The 25,716-nt window shown below is 35.6% G+C and overlaps 1 long non-coding RNA gene across 2 annotated transcripts in view; it reads right to left on the bottom strand.

Annotated features, from left to right (window-relative positions):
- Positions 1-25,716, bottom strand: part of LOC129489473 (uncharacterized) — a 202,663-nt gene that overhangs the window by 102,156 nt on the left and 74,791 nt on the right. The window lies entirely within an intron of this gene.

Below are 25,716 nucleotides of genomic sequence, written 5' to 3'. Positions count from 1 at the left end.
GGAGGCCTGCCTGCCTCTGTAGGCTCCACCTCTGGGGGCAGGGCACAGACAAACAAAAACTCAGCAAGAACCTCCACAGACTTAAATGTCCCTGTCTGACTGACAGCTTTGAAGAGAGTAGTGGTTCTCCCAGCACGCAGCTGGAGATCTGAGAACGGACAGACTGCCTCCTAAAGTGGGTCCCTCACCCCTGAGCAGCCTAACTGGGAGGCACCTCACTCGGCCGGGTACTCCTCTGAGACAAAACTTTCAGAGGAACTATCAGACAGCTGAATTTGTGGTCTCACGAAAATCCGCTGTTCTGCAGCCACCGCTGCTGACACCCAGCCAAACAGGGTCTGGAGTGGACCTCTAGTAAACTCCAACAGACCTGCAGCTGAGGGTCTTGTCTGGTAGAAGGAAAATTAACAAACAGAAAGGACATCCACACCAAAAACCCATCTGTACATCACCATCATCAGAGACAAAAAGTAGATAAAACCACAAAGATGGGGAAAAAACAGAGCACAAAAACTGGAAACTCTAAAAAACAGAGCACCTCTCGTCCTCCAAAAGAACGCAGTTCCTCACCAGCAATGGAACAAAGCTGGATGGAGGATGACTTTGATGAGTTGAGAGAAGAAGGCTTCAGACGATCAAACTACTCTGAGCTACGAGAGGAAATTCAAAACAATAGCAAAGAAGTTAAAAACTTTGAAAAAAAATTAGAAGAATGGATAACTAGAATAACCAATGGAGAGAAGGGCTTCAAGGAGCTGATGGAGCTGAAAGCCAAGTTTCGAGAACTACGCGAAGATTGCAGAAGCCTCAGTAGCAGATGCGATCAACTGGAAGAAAGGGTATCGCTGATGGAAGATGAAATGAATGAAATGAAGAGAGAAGGGAAGTTTAGAGAAAAAAGAATAAAAAGAAATGAACAAAGCCTCCAAGAAATTTGGGACTATGTGAAAAGACCAAACCTAGGTCTGATTGGTGTACCTGAAAATGATGGGGAGAATGGAACCAAGTTGGAAAACACTCTGCAAGATATTATCCAGGAGAACTTCCCCAATCTAGCAAGGCAGGCCAGCATTCAGATTCAGGAAATACAGAGAACGCCACAAAGATACTCCTCGAGAAGGGCAACTCCAAGACACATAATTGTCAGATTCACCAAAGTTGAAATGAAGGAAAAAATGTTAAGGGCAGCCAGAGAGAAAGGTCGGGTTACCCACAAAGGGAAGCCCATCAGACTAACAGCTGATCTCTCAGCAGAAACTCTACAAGCCAGAAGAGAGTGGGGGCCGATATTCAACATTCTTAAAGAAAAGAATTTTCAACCCAGAATCTCCTATCCCGCCAAACTAAGCTTCATAAGTGAAGGGGAAATAAAATACTTTACAGACAAGCAAACGCTGAGTGATTTTGTTACCACCAGGCCTGCCCTAAAAGAGCTCCTGAAGGAAGCACTAAACATGGAAAGGAACAACCGGTACCAGCCACTGCAAAAACATGCCAAATTGTAAAGACCATCGAGGCTAGGAAGAAACTATAGCAACTAACGAGCAAAATAACCAACTAACATCATAATGACAGGATCAGATTCACACATAACAATATTAACGTTAAATGTAAATGGGCTAAATGCTCCAATCAAAAGACACAGACTGGCAAACTGGATAAGGAGTCAGGACCCATCAGTGTGCTGTATTCAGGAAACCCATCTCACGTGCAGAGACACACATAGACTCAAAATAAAGGGATGGAGGAAGATCTATCAAGCAACTGGAAAACAAAAAAAGGCAGGAGTTGCAATCCTAGTCTCTGATAAAATAGACTTTAAACCAACAAAGATCAAAAGAGACAAAGAAGGCCATTACATAATGGTAAAGGGATCAATTCAACAAGAAGAGCTAACTATCCTAAATATATATGCACCCAACACAGGAGCACCCAGATTCATAAAGCAAGTCCTCAGTGACCTACAAAGGGACTTAAACTCCCACACAATAATAATGGGAGATTTTAACACCCCACTGTCAGCATTAGACAGATCAACGAGACAGAAAGTTAACAAGGATATCCAGGAATTGAACTCAGCTCTACATAAAGTGGACCTAATAGACATCTACAGAACTCTCCACCCCAAGTCAACAGAATATACATTTTTTTCAGCACCACATCACACCTATTCCAAAATTGACCACATAGTTGGAAGTAAAGCTCTCCTCAGCAAATGTAAAAGAACAGAAATTATAACAAACTGTCTCTCAGACCACAGTGCAATCAAAGTAGAACTCAGGATTAAGAAACTCAGTCAAAACCGCTCAACTACATGGAAACTGAACAACCTGCTCCTGAATGACTATTGGGTACATAATGAAATGAAGGCAGAAATAAAGATGTTCTTTGAAACCAACGAGAACAAAGACACAACATACCAGAATCTCTGGGATATGTTCAAAGCAGTGTGTAGAGGGAAATTTATAGCACTAAATGCCCACAAGAGAAAGCAGGAAAGATCCAAAATTGACACCCTAATAGCACAATTAAAAGAACTAGAAAAGCAAGAGCAAACACATTCAAAAGCTAGCAGAAGGCTAGAAATAACTAAAATCAGAGCAGAACTGAAGGAAATTGAGACACAAAAAACCCTTCAAAAAATTAATGAATCCAGGAGCTGGTTTTTTGAAAAGATCAACAAAATTGATGGACTGCTAGCAAGACTAATAAAGAAGAAAAGAGAGAAGAATCAAATAGATGCAATAAAAAATGAAAAAGGGGATATCACCACCAATCCCACAGAAATACAATCTACCATCAGAGAATACTACAAACACTTCTATGCAAATAAACTAGAAAATCTAGAAGAAATGGATAAATTCCTGGACAAATACACCCTCCCAAGACTAAACCAGGAAGAAGTTGAATCTCTGAATAGACCAATAACAGGTTCTGAAATTGTGGCAATAATCAATAGCTTACCAACCAAAAAGAGTCCAGGACCTGATGGATTCACAGCTGAATTCTACCAGAGGTACAAGGAGGAACTGGTACCATTCCTTCTGAAACTATTCCAATTGATAGAAAAAGAGGGAATCCTCCCTAACACATTTTACAAAGCCAGCATCATCCTGATACCAAAACCTGGCAGAGACTTAACCAAAAAAGAGAATTTCAGACCAATATCCTTGATGAACATTGATGCAAAAATCCTCAATAAAATACTGGCAAACCGAATCCAGCAGCACATCAAAAAGCTTATCCACCATGATCAAGTGGGCTTCATCCCTGGGATGCAAGGCTGGTTCAACATACGCAAATCAATAAATGTAATCCAGCATATAAACAGAACCAAAGACAAAAACCACATGATTATCTCAATAGATGCAGAAAAGGCCTTTGACAAAATTCAACAACACTTCATGCTAAAAACTCTCAATAAATTAGGTATTGATGGGACATATCTCAAAATAATAACAGCTATCTATGACAAACCCACAGCCAATATCATACTGAATGGGCAAAAACTGGAAGCATTCCCTCTGAAAACTGGCAAAAGACAAGGATGCCCTCTCTCACTGCTCCTATTCAACATAGTGCTGGAAGTTCTGGCCAGAGCAATCAGGCAGGAGAAGGAAATAAAGGATATTCAATTAGGAAAAGAGGAAGTCAAATTGTCCCTGTTTGCAGATGACATGATTGTATATCTAGAAAACCCCATTGTCTCAGCCCAAAATCTCCTTAAGCTGATTAGCAACTTCAGCAAAGTCTCAGGATACAAAATTAATGTACAAAAATCACAAGTATTCTTGTACACCAATAACAGACAAACAGAGAGCCAAATCATGAGTGAATTCCCATTCACAATTGCTTCAAAGAGAATAAAATACCTAGGAATCCAACTTACAAGGGATGTGAAAGACCTCTTCAAGGAGAACTACAAACCACTGCTCAATGAAATAAAAGAGGATACAAACAAATGGAAGAACATTCCATGCTCATGGGTTGGAAGAATCAATATCGTGAAAATGGCCATACTGCCCAAGGTAATTTATAGATTCAATGCCATCCCCATCAAGCTACCAATGACTTTCTTCACAGAATTGGAAAAAACTACTTTAAAGTTCATATGGAACCAAAAAAGAGCCCGCATCGCCAAGTCAATCCTAAGCCAAAAGAACAAAGCTGGAGGCATCACGCTACCTGACTTTAAACTATACTACAAGGCTACAGTAACCAAAACAGCATGGTACTGGTACCACAACAGAGACATAGATCAATGGAACAGAACAGAGCCCTCAGAAATGATGCCGCATAGCTACAACTATCTGATCTTTGACAAACCTGACAAAAACAAGAAATGGGGAAAGGATTCCCTATTTAATAAATGGTGCTGGGAAAACTGGCTAGCCATATGTAGAAAGCTGAAACTGGATCCCTTCCTTACACCTTATACAAAAATTAATTCAAGATGGATTAAAGACTTATATGTTAGACCTAAAACCATTAAAATCCTACAAGAAAACCTAGGCAATACCATTCAGGACATAGGCATGGGCAAGGACTTCATGTCTAAAACACCAAAAGCAATGGCAACAAAAGCCAAAATCGACAAATGGGATCTCATTAAACTAAAGAGCTTCTGCACAGCAAAAGAAACTATCATCAGAGTGAACAGGCAACCTACAGAATGGGAAAAAATTTTTGCAACCTACTCATCTGACAAAGGGCTAATATCCAGAATCTACAATGAACTCAAACAAATTAACAAGAAAAAAACAAACAACCCCATCAAAAAGTGGGCAGAGGACATGAAGAGACACTTCTCAAAAGAAGACATTTATGCAGCCAAAAAACAGATGAAGAAATGCTCATCATCACTGGCCATCAGAGAAATGCAAATCAAAACCACAGTGAGATACCATCTCACACCAGTTAGAATGGCCATCATTAAAAAAGCAGGAAACAACAGGTGCTGGAGAGGATGTGGAGAAATAGGAACAGTTTTACACCGTTGGTGGGACTGTAAACTAGTTCAACCATTGTGGAGGTCAGTGTGGCGATTCCTCAGCGATCTCGAACTAGAAATACCATTTGACCCAGCCATCCCATTACTGGGTATATACCCAAAGGACTATAAATCATGCTGCTATAAAGACACATGCACACGTATGTTTATTGCGGCACTATTCACAATAGCAAAGAGTTGGAACCAACCCAAATGTCCAACAACGATAGACTGGATTAAGAAAATGTGGCACATATACAGCATGGAATACTATGCAGCCATAAAAAATGATGAGTTCGTGTCCTTTGTAGGGACATGGATGAAACTGGAAAACATCATTCTCAGTAAACTATCGCAAGGACAAAAAACCAAACACCGCATGTTCTCACTCATAGGTGGGAATTGAACAATGAGAACTCATGGACACAGGAAGGGGAACATCACACTCCGGGGACTGTTGTCGGGTGGGCGGGGGGGAGGGACAGCATTAGGAGATACACCTAATGCTAAATGACGAGTTAATGGGTACAGGAAATCAACATGGCACATGGATACATATGTAACAAACCTGCACATTGTGCACATGTACCCTAAAACCCTAAAGTATAATAAAAAATAAAAATTAAAACAAACAAACAAACAAAAAAAAAAAGAAAATACTCTAGGGGAGACTGGCATTTGTTATGTAACTACTAAATGATTTATTTATTAACATAAATTAATTAATTTTTAAAATGACTGTAAGAGATTTTTATAATCTATAGAGAAAGAAATCAAGATTCAGAAAAATTAAGTAATTAATCCAATATCAAACAATAGAGCCTGTGTTTCTATACTGGTCTTATTTAAAGATAATATTTTTTCATATATCACTCTATAGAGTATTTCATTGATAAAATGGACATTTGTGCTCTTAAAAAGAATTATACTTTTTAAACATCATAAATTCTCAACTTTCTTTGAAATTCACACTGACTTTGTTACACAAAGTTGAACTCTCTTGCCTTCTACCAAAACCATAGTGCTATACTGATTTCATAACAGGTCATAGTAATATGTGGTGGGTTCTAAGAATAATAATTTATAATTATACTCATTTCAACTAAAATATGTTTAAAATAATTATATAGCTGGTTTTAAGTCAATCGTGCTCAACTCTGGCTATGCATTATACTAGAGTGGTAACTTTAAAAATATATATCTTTGCCTAGGGCCCAACATACAGTATTTTTATCAGAAACAATGAAGAAGGAGAAAGGGCATCAGAATTTCATGAAGTTTTCTATGTGATTTGATTGGTCAACTAGAATTGAGAGGAGTATTTTTAAATTTGAGCCTTTTATTCGATATAATACTGGAAGTCTTGGCCAAACCTGTTAGGTAAGCGGAAGAAAAGTAGGGCATTTGATTGGAAAGGAAGAAGTCAGATTAGCCTTGTATACAGATGACATGATCTTATATGTGGAAAAACCTAAAGACTCCACCAAAAAAATTGTTAGAACTGATAAATGAATTCAGTAAAGCTTCGGGATACAAAAATCAACATACAAAACCAGTTACATTTCTGTGTGCCAACAGTAAACATCCTGAAAACAAAATCAAGAAAGTAATCTCATTTACAATAGCTACATAGAATATAAAATACTCAGGAATTGATTTAGTCAAAGATGTGGAATATCTATCTACACAAGGAAAACTATAAAAAACTGATGAAAGGAATTGAAGAAGAAACAATAAATGGAAAAATATTCCATGATCTTGCATTAGAAGAATTAATATTGCTAACATGACAATACTACCCAAAGCATTTTATGGATTCAATGCATTCCCTATCAAAATACCAATAACATTCTTCACAGAAATAAAGAAAAATATCCCTCACGTTGGGAGGCCGAGGGAGGCGAATCATGAGGTCAGGAGTTCAAGACCAGCCTGGCCGACATAGGGAAACCCCGTCTCTACTAAAAATGCAAAAATTAACCCGGTGTGGTGGCACACACCTGTAGTCCCAGCTACTGGGGAGGTTGATGCAGGAGAATCGCTTGAACCCGGGAGGCAGAGGTTGCAGTGAGCTGATATTGTGCCAGCCTGGGTGACAGAGCAAGACTTCATCTCAAAAAAAAAAAAAAATTCCTAAAATTTATATGGAACTGCAAAATATCCCAGACAGCTAAAGCTGTCCTGAGCAAAAAGTACAAAGCTAGAGCCAGCACACCTCAAATATGAAACTACAGTAACCAAATTAGCATGGAAATGACATAAAAGTGGACACATAGACCAATGGAATGAAGTAGAGAACCCAAATATAAATCTGTACATTTACAGCCAACTCATTTTTAACAAAGGCATCAAAGACGTACAATAGGGAAAGAGCAGTTTCTTCCATAATTGGTGCTGGGAAGACTGTATAACTATGTGCAGAAGGATGAAATTAGATCTGTATCTCTCACCATTTACAAAAGTCAAATTGAAATAGATTGAAGATTCTAATCCAAGACCGAAGCTATGAAACTACTAGAAGGACATATTGAAAGAACATCCCAGGACATTGGGTCTGGGTAAAGAAGTTCTGTGTAAGATCTGACAAGGACAGACAACAAAACTAAAAATGGAAAAATAGAATTACACCAAGCAAAAAGCTTCCGCACAGCAAAGGAAAAATCAACAGAATGAAGAAACAACCCACGGAATTAAAAAAAAATGTGCAAACTATCCATCTGACAAAGGATTATAACAATATATAAGGTTCTCAAACAACTAAATAACAAAAAACCCAAATAACTCAATTAAAAAATTGACAAAAGATCTGAATAGACATTTCTCAAAAGAAGACAATGCAAATGGCAAACAGGTATATGAAAAATGCTCAACATCAATAATCATTAGGGAAATGCAAATCAAAACCACAATGAGCTATCATCTCAACCCAGTTACAATGACTATCATCAAAAAGATGAAAAATAGCAAATGCTGATGAGGATGTGGAGGAAGGGGAACTCTTTTATACACTTTAGGTGGGAATGTAAATTAGTACAACCATTATGAGAAACAGTACGAAGATTCCTCAGAAAACTAAACATAGAATTACCATATTTTTCAGCAATTCCACTATTAGGTATAAATCCAAAAGAAAGGAAGTCAATATTATCAAAGAGATATCTGCACTCCCATGTTTATTGGAGCACTATTCACAATAGCCAAAACATGGAATCAACATAAGTGCCCATCCATGCATAAATGGATGAAGAAAATGTGACATATATACACAATGAAGCACTATTCTGCCATAAAGAAAAAATAATGAAATTCTGTCATTAACAGCAACATGGATGGAACTGGAGGTCATTATGTTAAGTGAAGTAAGCCAAGCACAGGACAAATATCACTTCATCACTCATATGTGGGAGCTAAAAAGGTAGATCTCATGAACATAGAGAGTAGATTGGTTGAAAGTAGATTGGTTCCCAGAGGCCAGGAAGGCTAGGGAGGAGTGGGGAATAAAAAAAAGTTGATTAATGTGTACAAATATACACTTAGAGCACTTTGGGAGGCTGAGGCAGGAGGATCACCTGAGGTCGGGAGTTTGAGACCAGCCTGACCAACATGGAGAAACTCCATCTCTACTAAAAATACAAAATTAGCCAGGTGTGACGGCGCATGCATGTAATTCCAGCTATTCGGGAGACAGGCAGGAGAATCGCTTGAACCCAGGAAGCGGAGGATGCGGTGAGCCAAGATCGCGCCATTGCACTCCAGCCTGGGTGATAAGAGCGAAACTCTGTCTCAAACAAACAAACAAAAAAACAAATATACACTTACATAGAATAAAAAAGACCTGGTGTTCAATAATACCAGTAGGGTGATTATGTTAACATTAATCTATTGTACATTTTGAAATAGCTAGAAGAGAATAATCTGAATATTCCTAGCATAAAGAAAAATATTTAAAGTTATGGGCAGCTCAATTACCCTAATTTAATTATATAAATGTAACAAACTATATGTACCCCCAACGAATGTACATCTATTATTTTATGTCAACAAAAATAAATAAAAATTTTAAAGTCTCAATATAAAAAAATTCAGTCTGAGTGATAGTGTCCAAAATCTAACATGAGAGAATAATGGAACAAACTGATAGGTTTTTGGGTTTTTCTTAGCTTACTGGGCTGTGCAATGGCAACTTGATGCAATTGTCACTTGTTATAATCTATTGAGTGAATAGATTCCCCTGTAGGGTATAATGTTTCAAACTGTGTTGCTAATCTATCCAGTGTATGACTTTCAAAATGACATATGGCATTTTGCCATTTTAAAGCTACTTGAGTAACAGACAATTCTTTCCATTAGTGTAAGAGCAAAAATTTCAATTATTTAAATTACAGGTGCACATAAATTGCCTCTTCCTAGCTTTTATTTTAATAAATGTACAATATATACTTGATATAATACAAAATATTTATGTTATTTGTTATTTCAAAACCATTGATTTTAATGGATAAGTGATCGATTTTACAAAGTGCCTATGTACTTATAAACACAGATTTAAAGTAATGATATATGAGGAGCAATCTAACTTTCTCCCTGAAGAAAAATAACATTATTTAAGTGCAAATATGTAAATAATTTAGTAGAAACAAACAAAAGGGCAGTAGAAAACATATGATAAGATCAGACATAGTGAATATAGCTATGTGATGTTTGAAATAGGATTGTTAGAGAGGGAGACAGAAATCTTGAAGTCTTATTAGCTTGCACACTTTCCACTAATGTAGATGAAATATATATGAAATTCACATGATAAACCATTTTTATCCTCATTTATGCACTTTTTGAAATGTTTAAATATAATTCAACCAAAACCTTATGATATATTGCATAATTTCTATGTAGTATGCTGTTGTAATATCTCAAGATTCATTAGGAAATGGAATTTATAACTCATATGTTTCATAACTTCTCCTCTAGTAATAGAACAGATTACATATTCAATATCTGTTATTACTTCAATATGTATAAAATCCAATATTCACATTACTACTTCTAATGAGTTAGTTTTGTAAAAATAATATAAGGATTAAATACTATATACTACTTTAGTATTATACATATTATTAATATATATAAACATATTACTTCTTGAGTGTATTTCCTACAGATTAATTGTTGTTTATTGTGATTGCTCTGTGCTTTTCATATTCACGAATCTTAGAAATTAGAACTTGGGAAAAAGTAATATTTGCCACAAAAAACCATATATTTTTATTATTTTATTATTTTATTTTTGACCCAGGCTGTAGTGCAGTGGCACAGTCTCGGCTCACTGCAAGCTCTGCCTCCCGGGTTCGCACCATTCTCCTGCCTCAGCCTCCTGAGTAGCTGGGACTACAGGTGCCCACCACCACGCCCTGCTAATTTTTTGTATATTTAGGAGAGACGGGGTTTCACCATGTTACCCAGGATGGTCTCGATCTCCTGACCTCATGATCCACCCGCCTTGGCCTCCCAAAGTGCTGGGATTACAGGCATGAGCCACTGTGCCCGACCAAAAAACATGTTATTTTCTTTATAAAAATGGTGATACCTTAGAGGCATTGACTACATATTCTATAAGAAATTGACATTAAATGATTGACTAAGGAAACATACTATAAGAAATTTATAGGAACAATTACCAGTTACAAATTAATAACATAAAAAGCTCACCAAACTCTAACTTTACATATTCATTTGCCCATCTACATATAGGATAAAGGCATTTATGTCCTGTTAACATTAAGCAACATTATTAAATAATGCATTATTTAGGGCATACTTTGTAAAAAGAACGACTGGTCTCAGGAAAAAAAAAATTTAACATTTGAAGTTGCCTAAACAGTGTTATTAGATGTTCTTTTTCTTTTCATATTTACCTGGCAATTGCTTTAAAATATTTTGATACGTTCACTTTATTAACATATTTCAACTGGAAGTTTTTAATTATAAAATTTATCTCCCTGACTATATTTTTTCTTATTTCACACTGTTCTCTTAAATCTTACAAAATACTCCAAATATCTTTTTAAAAAATATATAAAGTAATATCAGAATCTACATTTACAGTCTCTTTTTTCTTTGTAAGCATACATATATATTCACACAAACACATAAAATTAAATACATATGACAAAATTAAAGACATTCTTTCAGTGTATACTCTTCGCATTTGACAACAAATTATTTTTATTGTGTCTGACTAAAGTTTATATTGAAGAAAAATGAGAATTTGAAAGAAGGCATCACGACAAATTGAATGTGTATTTAATGTTCTTTTGTATTTTATATTTAAATTTAATGTAATTAAAAAATTAAAGCAATCACATTTAACATCATTTTTGGATAAAGCATTTTTGGTGAATGGAACTCTAGGGAGTGATTTTCACCTTAAATGTACTTCTAAGTTTGACACCAAGCACACTATTTTGTCCTTCCCAAACAGATTCATGCATTTATAACTTCATTTATCATTGTTTTCATTGACTCTTATTAAAGTGTATTTTGCTAAGTCTTCATATTTTGAAGTTTCATTCTACCAAGTGAAATTGAATTGCAAATATGAAATTTTGTTGTGTATGTTATTTTTAAGAAAAATTATCCCTTAAACTGACTTCCTACTTGAGTTCATTTTGTTCAATCTAATTAGTCTCAATGAGATTTTGCCATTTATTGTAAGTTAGAATGAGTCTTTTCCAGAGGGTGATATTATGTAGTTTATGACAATGGAACCAACTATGGAACTAATTAACTATATCCACTGTCCTTTCTTAGAATTCCTATGATAGAGTGCTTGTCTGTTTTTGCAGTACCACTTTATCTCATTATCTAAAAACTAAGTTGCCTCTTAGTTGTCCAGCTATCTTTCACAGCATCTCTGCAAAGATTATTCATCAAATACTTTAAAATAGAACTGTCTCTATTTTAATTTGATTAGGTTTTTCCTGAATGACTAAGGATGATTTCAATATCCATGAATGTAAAACTGGTTGTAATGCCCCTTGATTCTCTCTATCTTGGAAGACAAAATGTCCAGCCTGTGACTTGTATAGAATAAGCTTTCTGTTGTTATATTCTGAGGTTACCAAGTCACCTGAATATGAGTTTTTTAATCATCGGATGAAAATTAACATGAGAACCACTAGAACTTTTGAAACACAACTACAAGTGAATTTTATAATGTTTTAGGTTTGAATATCATTAACTCAAGGACAATTTTAAGAAATTTTTCCATGTATGCAGTTGAGTCATGTAAACAAGCAGAGCTTACCAACACGAAAAATTCTCCTCCTGCTGTTCACACTTTATAGGCAACATTAATTTTATAGGTCATTTCTCCTACCCAGGATGCCAGATATAGAAAGGAAAGTGACTGAAAATCTCACCAAAACTGAATATAATAAAATTAGTCAATAAACTATCAAGAAAATAGCACCTTCAGCAAAAATTCATCAGGAACACACCTTGAAGTTAACAGGTATTACTTGTTGCAGTGAGGGACAACATATAACATGGGGAAGATGCGTTTCTCAGTAAAAGTTATTAGAGTAAAACTCCTATAGTATTTGCACTTTGGTTAGGTAATTTATGGGAGTGCCTAAGGAAGCAGGGATTTGCTCTAAATTCAATGCTGGCATTAATTAGGGGCAATTCTATCACTCAGTATCTCAATGAATCTTACCTATAAGGAAGGAAGCCTGGAACGAAGATAAAACTGTATTTGTTGCAGAATTCACAATTACTAATTTTAACCAAGAGAGGAGACTGTTTGAAATAGCTTTGTTTTTTCTCTATTTATCAAAGTTTCAGAATATCCTTATCCAATCTTAGTGTTCTGCAACATGGTTTATGTCCAACTGGGGAACAAAATGGTCAGCTTGTAATGAATAACACTGACATTTAGGTGGAAGCATCAGATCAGTTTCAGATAACAGAGGCTACTTTTATCTTTCTTATTAAGAGTAAGTCTTCAATTTCTTAAGACTATGCTGTGAGAACAACTAAGAAGGGTCATGTCACCTGCCTCCACAAGTTGCCATTGTGGTTGCTGTCAGCTGGACTCAAGTCACAGCAACAGGAAATGTTATCACTTGGATTTCCATCACTTTATTTATTGCAGTGGGTTATTGTTTGTTTTCTCTTCATTGGCAATTATTTTTTCTTTAGAACAGTAATTTTGCACCTTCCCACTTTACGTGGAATACAATTTGAGCATTAAATACTTAGAAAATTTAAGGAATGAGTAATAAAAACCATTTCTAATTCCACCATGTAGATTTGTTAATATTTTGACTTGCATGTTTCCAGTGCCCATGCATACATACACACACACTCCTCCATGCATTTATATACCTCTATAGGTAAAAAGTTTGAACAAATAAATGCTCTTATATACCTCAAAAAGGTCTGACAACTGAAATTGTGAAATATTTGACTAGTGACTAAAAAATTAGTGGTGCCCCAACTGCAGAAATTTTAAGCTTGGTTTGAAAAGGGATGCTGTAGAAAAAAATAATTCCTGCTCATGATGGGCTTGTAGACTCGTTTCATTCTTCCATGTATGTGAGTATGACTGTATACAAATTTTCATCAATGTATAACCTATAAAGGTGAAAGCATGTTAACGAAGTAAACACACCCATGTAATTACCATTTAAATAAAGACACAATGCAGTATGAGCCCCAGGAGTCTTCTTTGTCTTAAATTTTTTAATTTTAAATTTTAAATTTTTGTGAGTACACAGTAGGTGTATATATTAATGGGGTATATGAGATACTTTGATACGGCATGCAATGCATAATAATCACATCATGGTAAATGGAGTATCCATCCTCTCAAGCATTTATTATTTTTTGTTAGAAACAATCCAATTATGCTCTGATTTTTGGTTCTTATGATGGTGCTTTTTTGTATGTTGTATTAGTCCGTTTTCACACTGCTGATAAAGACATACCCAAGACTGGGCAATTTACAAAAGAAAGAGGTTTAATTGGACTTACAGTTCCACATGGCTGGGGAGGCCTCACAATCATGGTGGAAGACAAGTAAGTCACATCGTACATGGATGGTGGCAGGCAAATAAAAGAGAGCTTGTGCAGAGAAACGCCCATTTTTAATACCATCAGATCTCGTGAGACCCATTCACTATCATGAGAACAGCATGAGAAGAACCTGACCTCATGACTCGATCATCTCCCACTGGGTCCCTCCCATAACACGTGAGAATTAGGGGAGCTACAAGATGAGATTTGGGTGGGGACACAGCACCAAACTGTAAGATTCTGCCCTTGTCAAATCTCATATCTTCACATTTCAAATCCAATCATGTCTTCCCAACAGTACCCCAAAGTCTAAACTCATTTCAGCATTAACTCAAAAGTCCACAGTCCAAAGTCTCATCCAAGACAAGGCAAGTCCCTTCTGCCCATGAGCCTGTAAACAAATCAAAAGCAAGTTAGTTACTTCCTAGATACATTAGGGGTACAGGCATTGGGTAAATACAGACATTCAAAATGGGAGAAATTTGCCCAAACAAAGGGGCTACAGGCCCCACGCAAGTCCAAAATCCAGCAGCGCAGTCAAGTCTTCAAGCTCCAAAATGATGTTCTTTGACTCTATGTCTCATATCAAGGTCATGCTGATACACGAGTTGGGTTCATATTATCTTGAGCAACTCTGACGCTGTGGCTTTGCAGGGTACAGCCACTCTCCCAGCTGCCTTCATGGGCTGGCATTGAGTGTCTGCAGCTTTTCCAGGGGCACGATGCAAGCTGTCACTGGATCTACCATTCTGGGATCTGGAGGACTGTGGTCCTCTTCTCATAGCTCCAGTAGGCAGTGGCCCAGTAGGGGCTCTGTGTGGGGGCTCTCACCTCACATTTCCCTTCTGCACTGCCCTGGCAGAAGTTCTCCATGAGAATCCCACCCTCACAGCAAAATTCTGCCTGGGCATCCAGGTGTTTCCATACATCTTCTGAAATCTAGGTGGAGGTTCCCAAACTTCAGTTCTTGACTTCTACATACTCTCAGGCTCAACACCACGTGGAAGCTGCCAAGACTTGGGTCTTGCACCTTCTGAAGCCATGGCCTGAGCTCTGTGTTAGCCCCTTTCAGCCATGGCTGGAGTGACTGGGACACAGGACACCAAGTCTCCAGGCAGCACACAGCATGGGCACCCTGGGCCTGGCCAATGAAACCACTTTTTCCTCCTAAGCCTCCAGGCCTGTGATGGGAGGGACTGCCAGGAAGATCTCTGACATGCTCTGGAGGCATTTTCCCCATTGTCTTGGGGATTAACATTCAGCTCCTCATTACTTATGAAAATTTCTGCAGCTGGCTTGAATTTCTCCTCAGAAAATGGAATTGTTTTCTTCCATTGCATTGTCAGGCTGCAAATTTTCCAAAGTTTTATGCACTGTTTCCCTTTTAAAAATGAATGCCTTTAACAGCACACAAGTTACCTCTTGTATGCTTTGCTGCTTAGAGATTTCTTATGCCAGATACCCTAAATCATCTCTCTCAAGTTCAAAGTTTCACAAATCTCTAGGGCAGGGGCAAAATGCTGCCAGTCTCTTTGCTAAAACATAACAAGAGTCACCTTTGTTCCAGTTCCCAATGAGTTCCTCATTTCCATCTGAGAACACCTCAGCCTGGACTGTATTGTCCATATTGCTCTAAGTATTTTGGGCAAAGACATTCAACAAGTCTCTAGGAAGTTCCAAACTTTACCACATTTTCCTGTCTTCTGAGCCCTCCAAACTGTTCCAGCCTCTGCCTATTACCCAGTTCCAAACTTGCTTCCACATTTTCGAGTATCTTTTCAGCAGCGCCCCACTCTGCTGGTACCAGTTTACTGTATTAGTCCGTTTTCACACTGCTGATAAAGACATACCCGAGACTTGGCAATTTACAAAAGAAAGAGGTTTAATTGGACTTACAGTTCCATGTGGCTGCAGAGGGCTCACAATCAAGGTGGAAGGCAAGGAGGACCAAGTCACATCTTATGTGGATGGCGGCAGGCCATAAAAAGAGAGCTTATGCAGAGAAACTCCCGTTATTAAAACCATCAGATCTCGTGAAACCCATTCACTATCACAAGAACAGCATGGGAAAGACCCACCCCCATCATTCAGTCATCTCCCACCAAGTCCCTCCCACAACACATGGGAATTATGGGAGCTACAAGATGAGATTTGGATAGAGACACAGAGCCCAACGTATCATATGATAACATAAAATATCATATGTAGTTAGTTGTTTAAATTTGGTGTTCCTTCAGGGTGGACTATCAGTGGAAGCTTCTATTTGGGCCATCTTGCTCCCAGCTTCCCCAGGAGTCCTCTTTGTGCTTCTTCATAATCCCTGTATTACAACCTTCTCACTCTTCCACAAAGATAACCCTAATCTAATTTCTAATGCACTATAGTTATCTTTCATGCCTTTAACTTCATATAAATGTAATTATGTCTCATGGTTTACTTTGTGTTTGGCTGCTTTCACTCAATATCATGTCTCTAAAGTTCATGTATTTTCTTTTGTGTAATAGTGGTTCATTCATTTTCAAGGAAACTACTAACCCACTGTATAAATATTTTACATAATTTGTATTCATTCTACTCTTGATTAACATTTGAGTAGTTTCCGATTTTAGACTACTACAAATAATGATGCTGTGAAGATTTCAGTACAAGTTATTTGGTGCACATATGCATGCAATCTATTGATATATTCCTTTGCATGAGTTTGCTTAGTCGAAGAATATATTTATATCATATTTATCAACAGCCAATATTTATTGACAGTAGACTTTACAAATCAGCAAATCATCTTTCCAAAACGATTGCACCAATTTACATGTCGAGCAGTGAGAGTTTTAGCTTCATATCATTGCCAATATTTAGCGTTCTTAGTCTTTTATCTATTTTCTCATTTGATAATGTCTTTTCATTCAGTGAAAATCCTCAGAGCAACAAAATTTATTAGTTTAAAAAGGGTTCAATTTATTTTTTATTTGTTGGAAAGTGTCTTTTGATCTGTTAAGGAAATATTTGCTTAATCTGAGGATAGGAAGCTAATGGGTGATGCTATTTTTAGAAGGTATATTGCCTATCATCTATTAATGTAAAAGCCACTGGAGTTTATTTGGGATTATTTCCATTTTGGATATTTTCATTTTGAATAGATGTCAAGACTCATAATTTTACCTAGTTATCCAAATAAGATAGAAATATTTACTGATCATTACTCATAGTATGCATGCATTAAAATATCACATGTACCCTATAAATATTTACAAATACTATGAATCAATAAATAAACTGGTTCCTAGTCCCCATTTGGGACAACAGAATTTCAGAATTTTTGAGACATGTGACCTATGCAGTGGGATTTTTCAACTCTCCCATGATATTCTAATACCCAGCCAGGGCTGAAAACCAGCCTGCATGTAAGCTTCATGAAAGAAGATACTTTTGTCTATTTCTGTGTTGTTCACAGATCTATATCCAAATGGCTAAAACAGTCCCTAACACCCAGTCAATGCTTAATAAACATTCGTTGAATGAAATTGAAAAGTATTCATTGAAGATTATCCATTGGTAATCTTTGCAATGCTATGTGCAATATATATCAACTGCCCATAGATGTGTGGGTAAATTCTATAACTCTATTCTGTTATATAAAATTTTTTATGATACTTCAATATGTTAATTAAAACAGCTTACAGTAATTCTGTTAGTATTAGTTCTCCTTTTTTTCTTCTTTAAGATTGTCTTCATTGTTTTTCCTCTTCTGATATGTAGGAATGCAATTAATTTTGTATTTTGACCTTGAATCTAGAAACCTTGCTAAAGGTTACTTTTTAATTATAAAAGATGATTTGTAGATTAATTTGGACATTTTATTGTTAATATATTAACTTTGAATAATGGCTTTTATTTTTGTATTGGTCAATCATTAAACTTTTATTTTCTTCTTCTCTTTTGTGCCAAACAAGACATCTAGTACGTTGATAAAACTGATGATTGCAGGAAGCTTTGTCTTGTTCTTTATTTCAGAAAAGGGGGGGATGTTTTTAATTCTTCACCTTTAACCATGATGTTAATTGTTTCCATCTGTGATTGTTTCCTCTCTGACCTAATAACTTCCTTCGATATTTGCATTTATGTCAATCCTCTGGTAAAAATTTCACCCAATCTTTATAGTTTTCTTTCACTTTTGAAAGACACTTTTCATGAATATAGAAATCTAGTTTGTCAGTTATTTTCTTTCATTACTTTGAAAATGTAATTATTCTGTTTTTTTTTTCTTTATTTTTCTTTTGGCTACTTTTATTTTTTGGTTGCAAGCTTGATTTTATTTGTGTTTTTCTTGCTTAAACACGTCTTGAAACTATGGCTTTATGTCTCTTATTAGTTTTAGAAAACACTCAGCTATTACCCCATATTTTTTTCTGCCTCATTCTACTCTGCTCACTTCTTTAGAGTCTAAGTACATATATTTTAGATGTTTTATGCCTTGTCCTATACACCTTTTATTTTTTCCTACATTTAGCTTAATTTCTGTTAATTTCTTCCTTAGTGTATACAGTTTCCTCTGACCTAACTTTTATTTTGTTAATAAACTCATATTGCTAAAATTCCAATTAAATGTATTGTGGTCCTAATTTTAATTTCTATATTTCTAAGTTCCAGATTTTCTTTGTCTTTATATTCAACTTTTTGTATATTAATCACAATTATTTTAATCCTCATGTATATTAACTTTAATAACAGTCTCCTTTAATTCTCTTTCTATTATCTGCTTATTCTTCAATATTTTGGTAAATTCTTGAATTTTTCATTCATGGAAAATATGTATTTAAAACCATAAAAATTGAAGCTTTGATGAATTTTTATTATTTTTTTTTAAGACAGAGTCTCACTCTGTCACCCAGGCTGGAGTGCAGTGGTGCCATCTCAGCCCACTGCAACCTCCACCTCCCAGGATCAAGTGATTCTCCTGCCTCAGCCTCCTGAGTAGCAGAGATTACAGGCACATGCCACCACACCAGGCTAATTTTTGTATTTTCAGTAGAGATGGAGTTTCACCATGTGGGCTTGGTTGGTCTTGAACTCCTGGCCTCAAGTGATCCACCAACCCCAGCTTCCCAAGATGCTGCAATTACAGGCATGAGCCACCACTCCCAGGCAATTTTTATCTTCTTCCAGAGTCTACTTATCTTTATTTTGTCAGACCTTAGCATAGGGGCTGATTACCCTAATCCAATCAGGAAATGAGATGCCTGGTAAGCCCAAGACACTCTTCCTCAGTGGGTTTTAACTTCAAATTTTGCCCCTCAGACCCACTGACTGCCACCTTAGCTTCTCAGCTGTTGCTTTTCCTTTGGCTTCATAGACACATTTTGAATCAGCACATGTCTAGAGACATCAGAACCAAATGTAGGGGTCAATTCTCTGCATTTCCTTTATCTTTTTAAATATGCCATCTTTGATCTCTCTTTCATGCTTTTGAAACTCTCCAGTGTCTTGAATTCTTTTTTTTTTTCAAATTTTCCACCTTCCGTAGTCATTTTCAGTGAGAATTTAGCCTGAAAGAAACTGAAACAAACTATTCTACATTGCTTCGAGCAGAAATCTCTTTAATTTCTTTTTATTTTTGTCGTCCATAATTTTCAGTTTCAACAGATTGTATAATTGGTAAAATTTTATATGTACCTCCACTATACTAACAAGAGCAGAAACCAGTCCATTCTCAGAAATTCCCACAAAAATTTCGACATCTGAAACTGATTTTGCATGCAGTGCTCACTGGGGTCCAGAGTTGTAGAAGTGATGAGGTGATGGGTGCAAAAGCACCGCTTACTTCCACTTAAATTATTTCCTGTACTCCAAGCGCCTGTACTATAAGCCCAAAGATCTATATGAAACAGTGATATCAAAAACAAATATTTTCCAGAAAGAATATTTATTTATGAAAATTCTACCAAAAATAGCTCACGACATCAAGAACCAGAAAAAGCACAAACTGAATTAGCAACGGCAATCAACTGATGCCAATACAAAGATATTTTATATGTCAGGATATACTGAGAAATATTTTAAAGCAGTCATCAAAAAAGTGTTCCAAGAAACAATTTTACATTCGTTTGAAACAAATAAAGAATTAGAAAACTTGGCAAACAAATGTTTTAAGAATAAACCAAATGGAAATTATAACACTGAAAAATATAATGACCAAAATAAAAACTTGATGGATGGACCAATAGTAGACTGGAGATGACAGGGAATAGACTCAGCGGCATTAAGGACAGATTAATAAAATTGACTCAATCAGGAACCTGTGCTACTTTTAAGTTTGGTAAAAACTTCACAGTAGCAAGAGATAAATGACACAATGCTAATGCAGAAATGTCAATTTGAATTACTACTGATTTCTAATCTGAAATCACAGGAAACAGAGGAAAGTGGAACATCTTCCAAGTGCTGAAAGAAAACATCTATTTATTGATCTATAAAATACACATGCACACTTATATGTGTTTTGGAGAGAGATATATATCCAGTATTCATTCTATCAGAGTCCTGGAATAAGAAGAGAAAAACAGTAGGGTAGATAGAGTATCCAAATAAATAATAGCTGAATCCTTCCCGAAACTGGTGAGACAAATGAAAACTATTCAAGCAGCTAAATAATCCCAAATAAGGTAAACTCAAAGAAATTTATATCAATACACAGAATAATCAATCTTCTCAAAACTAAAGACAAAGCAAAACAACTTAAAAGTAGCAAGAGATAAATGACACATTGCCAACAGGGGAATGCCAATTTGAATTACAGCAGATTTCTAATCTGAAATCACAGGAAGCAGAAAAAAGTGGCACATCATTTTTCAAGTGCTGAAAGAAAATAACTATCCATCTATGTACATATCTGTCAAGATAAAGATATTGTATTAGTCCATTTTCATACTGCTATGAAGAACTGCCTGAGACTGTGATTTATAAAGGAAAGAAGTTTAATTGACTCACAGTTCAGTATGGCTGGGGAGGCCTCAGGAAACTTACAATAATGGTGGAAGGTGAAGGGGAAACAAGGCACCTTCTTCACAAGGTGGCAGGAAGGAGAAGTGTCGAGTGAAGGGGAAAGAGTCCCTTTTAAAACCATCAGATCTCTTGAGTACTCACTATCATGAGAATAGCAGGGGGGAGACCACCCCCATGGTTCATTTACTTCCACCTGCTCTCTCCCTTGACACATGGAGATTATGGGGATTATGGTGATTACAATTAAAAATGAGATTTGGGTCGGGACACAAAACCTAACCATATCAGATATGTCTGGCAAGATAAATATATCTATGAATAAATATATTTGATCTTAAATATAAAATGTTTTATCTGGTAAAACTATCTTTTATGAATGAAGGTGAAATAAAAATATTTTCAGATTGAGGAAACTAAGATAATTTGCCTGTAGCATATCTACCATTAAAGAGTGGTTAAACAAATTTCATCAAACACAAATAAAATGATTTAAAAAAAGAATAGTGGAGCATCAAAATGAAGAACAATGATAAGAGCAAAAAGATGGGCACACACAATAGACTATCCTTATCCCCATGAATTTTATACATTATATTTGATGATTGAAACAAAAACGATAATACTATCTGATACTCAAGGCAATAATATTTAAAGTAGGGTAGGGTAGAGTGAGCTTAAATGAAATTAAATTTCCAAACTTCACTTGATACTACTAGATTATGGTAAGTCACAAGGTATTCTGTGACTAGTGACTACTAATTAAAGTATACTGAAAAACACTATAAATCACTGAAGATAAAATTCTAAAAAATGTTCACACAATCCACAGAAAAGAAATGAGGAATAGCGGAGTAAAAATTAGAAGAAACAAATAAAATGCAAATAATAAAATGACAGAATTTGTAATAACAAAAACCTGAAAGTAACCTGGTTGCCCTTAAATGAATGATATAACCTATGACACATTTATACCATTATGTACTTTACAGCAACCAAAAATAACCAATGATTAGTACACAGAAGAACTTTGGGTGATCTCAAGAGAAAAGTACTGAGTAAAAATGCATCAATCCCAAAAGATTAAACATTGTATATAAATTCATTTACATAGAATTATTGAAATGACAAAATTATAGAATAGAAAATGGATTAGTTTTGCCATGGATTAGGACTTGAGAGGGTGGGTAGGGAGATAGGTATGGTAATAAAAGCACAACACAATAGATTCTGCGGTTATGGAACTATTCTGTGTGTTGACTGGGTGATGAATACATAAATCTACATGTGACACAATTTCATAGATGTAAATACACACACATATAAATGAATAAAAGTGACTTCAGAAAATCTGAATAAGAGTGGCAGATTGTATCAATATCAATACCTGGTTGTAACATAGTTCTACAGTTCTGTAAAATGTTACCATTAGAGAAAACTGAGTAAATGGTACACAGCATTTCTGTGTTACTTCTTACAACTCCATATGAATGTACAATTATCTCAAAATGTACAACTATCTCAACTTAAAAGTTTCTTTAAATAATGAAAAAAATCAGCAATTCATTTCTATTTTAAAAGAATGTTACCTACCTAAGTGATTACTTTGTTTTTTACCTAGATGGGTACTTTTGCCTTAAATTATTTTTGCCTTTTGTCCAGCAAAGAATTGTGCTATTTTTGTAAGCTCTAAATCAATCATTTAAAGCAGTTATCAAATCAAGCAAAAATATAAACAACAGATTTTCTACACAATAGATCCATGTCACCTTGATCCTCTTACTTGTTTTCATCAAAATACAGAAAAGTTGAGTGAAGTGTAAACTTGATGATTCCAATGTACTACATTTGAAGATTCTTGGGCAATAGCTCTAGAAAAGTGAGGGAAAATTAAGATCTAAACTTCTTTTTGGTAGATCATATTATTGTTCAAATTGTCCAGTCTCCCTTTATACATCTTGCTACAGAATAAGCATATATTTTAGATCACAGAATTGAGACTTGGTTATCTGAATTGCTTTGTGAAATAAAATGTGAGTAATAAAGAACCTGTAACATGTGCCACTTAGAAACATTAAGAGCCATCTTATCATCTGGTATGTCTCCCTTTTCCCCCGCCATCACCCTTAGTTTCAGAGTGAAGAAAATATACAGTTGATCCAAGACAGATTTGCCATAGCAAAGAGAAATAAACATTTTATTGTTAGCTATTGGAATTTGAGGACATTACTCCGTTTTGGACTAATGCAGCCCAAGTGAACTGATATTCTTTAATTTGAGTACTATGTCCAAGCACTTATATGGAAGCTAAGGATTGATTCAGGCTTATGAATTTATACATGTACCTGGAGGCCACCTGCTCCACATAAATACCTTTTCCAGGGAACTTAACTCCAGTTTCTATAAACAAAATAATTTAAACTACATTTATTATGGAAATAATTATAATGTGTATATAAATGACCACCTTTTTAAATATTGAATATTTCTCACAGTTTTTGATAAGGCACTGCCAAAAGAAACTTTATTCATTAATATTAACTGAATAAAAATAGTTCAGTCTACCTTGGAGTTTTTTTCTTTCCCCTCTACTGGTTGTCATTTCTTTTACTGTCACTATGTTCCATCTCTGAAAGCATCTTTATTTCTTCTCTTTGGGCTCTCTGTTTTTTTTTGTTGTTGTTGTTGTTTGTTGTTGTTGTTGTTGTTTGTTTGTTTCTAACCAACTATGAACTGGGGGACCAAGAAAACATAAACACAATGATTGAAGTCAATAATTATTTCATTTGTGAAAACTCTAATTGTTCATTTCTCTTATGGTTGGATTCTTGGTTATGGTACAGATTTTGAAATTATTCCAGTTACTTACAACATTATCATATCTGCTAGGCATTTGCACGTAAAACATTAACATCTTATAAAAACATAATTAAAATAATTTTTGATTTGTATGATTTATTTGAATATTTGCTAAAAGAAAAAAAACCTCTGAATCTGCATGTGCAATCAAGGGACATATTAAGAAATCTTAGAATTTGAGATCAATTTCTTGAGGAGTAGGACCATTTTTTTCTATTTCCATAGAAAAATTATCATATTTCAGTATAAATTATCAGTATTCACCTTACAAATATAATTCAGTAAAGGACGCAGACATACAAGGCATGAAGTTAAAAGCAGAGGTTTAATAGGCAAAAGAAAGAGAAAAGCTTTCTCTCCTGCAGAGAAAGTGGGGCTCCCAAGTGGGTCTTCTGGCTACATGGTGAAATGCACGGGGTTTTATAGATGAGCATGAGGAGGTGGTGACTGATTTACATGGGGGAGTAGAGACTGGTCAGACCACGTGGGCCATTCGCGTAGTATGTAAAGAAGATGGCCACCCCACCCTAATCTTTTATTATGCAACTGGGTTCTCTACCTGGCTGGAATCATTTTGTCTACTTTACTGTACACATGGTTGACAAAGAGAAGGGAAGATGGAGCCTCCATGTTGAACTTGTCCGGCCCCCAGGAAGCCTTTTCCTATTGGTACAGCTGCTGGCTTTTCTATGTCTGCAGCTTGATTTTTCAGGCTGCTGTTTGTTAGCAAAGAAATGATTTGGGGGCTGCTTTTTATTAAAAGGGAAACCTTGACCAAGGACTCTTTTATCCTCACTAACTGCCTAAATAATTTCTTTCTAGCTCCTGAATATATTTGTGAGGTGAATAATTTCTATCTACAGATTTTTGAGGTCTGTATTCATATTTTCTCTATTTTTCAGTTATTTTAGGTCTAATTCATATTTTTTTTCTCTCACTCTGACACACTTTCTACAATCCCCTGTGTTTACTGTACCATGTCTTCAATTCATTAATACCTTTCTTCAAACTTTGGGGTCCAGTCATTTCTTAGTAACAATATTTACTTTGATACATATTTATGTAATGTTATCTAACAAAGCCAAACAATAAATTTGATAATTAACACTTTCATGAGGACATCAATAAGAGAAGATGGAATACTGAAAATTAGTTTCCCTCTTGCAAGCTTTGAAAGAATGATGACACTTTCAACTATTTGACAAGATTTAATTCAATAGCATGTTAATACTTTTTGAATCTAAGGTGAAAGGAAAGACCAAAGCATTTGGGTGAGTTTTTAGGAGAAAAAACAACAAGGACATTGAGTCATGCGTGCAGCAGCATTCTGTAAAGTATAAATGTTGCAGAAAGCTATTATTAGAACTCATAAATATCTTTTGATAAAAACATAATTTAGTGATGGAAAGGTGAAGGGAATAAAATAGCTAATGTTGCAAATATTGCTGTATTTTAAAATTATCTTTATGTATTGTCATAAACTCTGATTCGCACCTGACATTTCTCATCCTTCCTCCATGATTCTCCTGTTCAGAAGTCACTTTGCAATAATCAAATTACCTAGGATTTTTCCCAAGATCTCATCAACATTTACTCACTTCTAAGTCTGTTCCCAGGAAAAGACTAATTAAGAAGCTCTCAATTTTAGAAATGGACTCAATGTTTTGGGGTGTAAATAATAGAAAAAGATACCTATATTGGGATAGTTTAATGGAAGAGAGATTTTTGAGATCTGCGAAAGTGTATCTTTCCTTTCAACTCATTGATTTTTTTTGATGTAGAAAAACAATATT

The sequence above is a fragment of the Symphalangus syndactylus genome, chromosome 9 (genome assembly GCF_028878055.3).
Source record: "Symphalangus syndactylus isolate Jambi chromosome 9, NHGRI_mSymSyn1-v2.1_pri, whole genome shotgun sequence".
Lineage (NCBI taxonomy): Eukaryota > Metazoa > Chordata > Mammalia > Primates > Hylobatidae > Symphalangus > Symphalangus syndactylus.
This window is presented reverse-complemented; position numbering and strand designations above follow the sequence as displayed.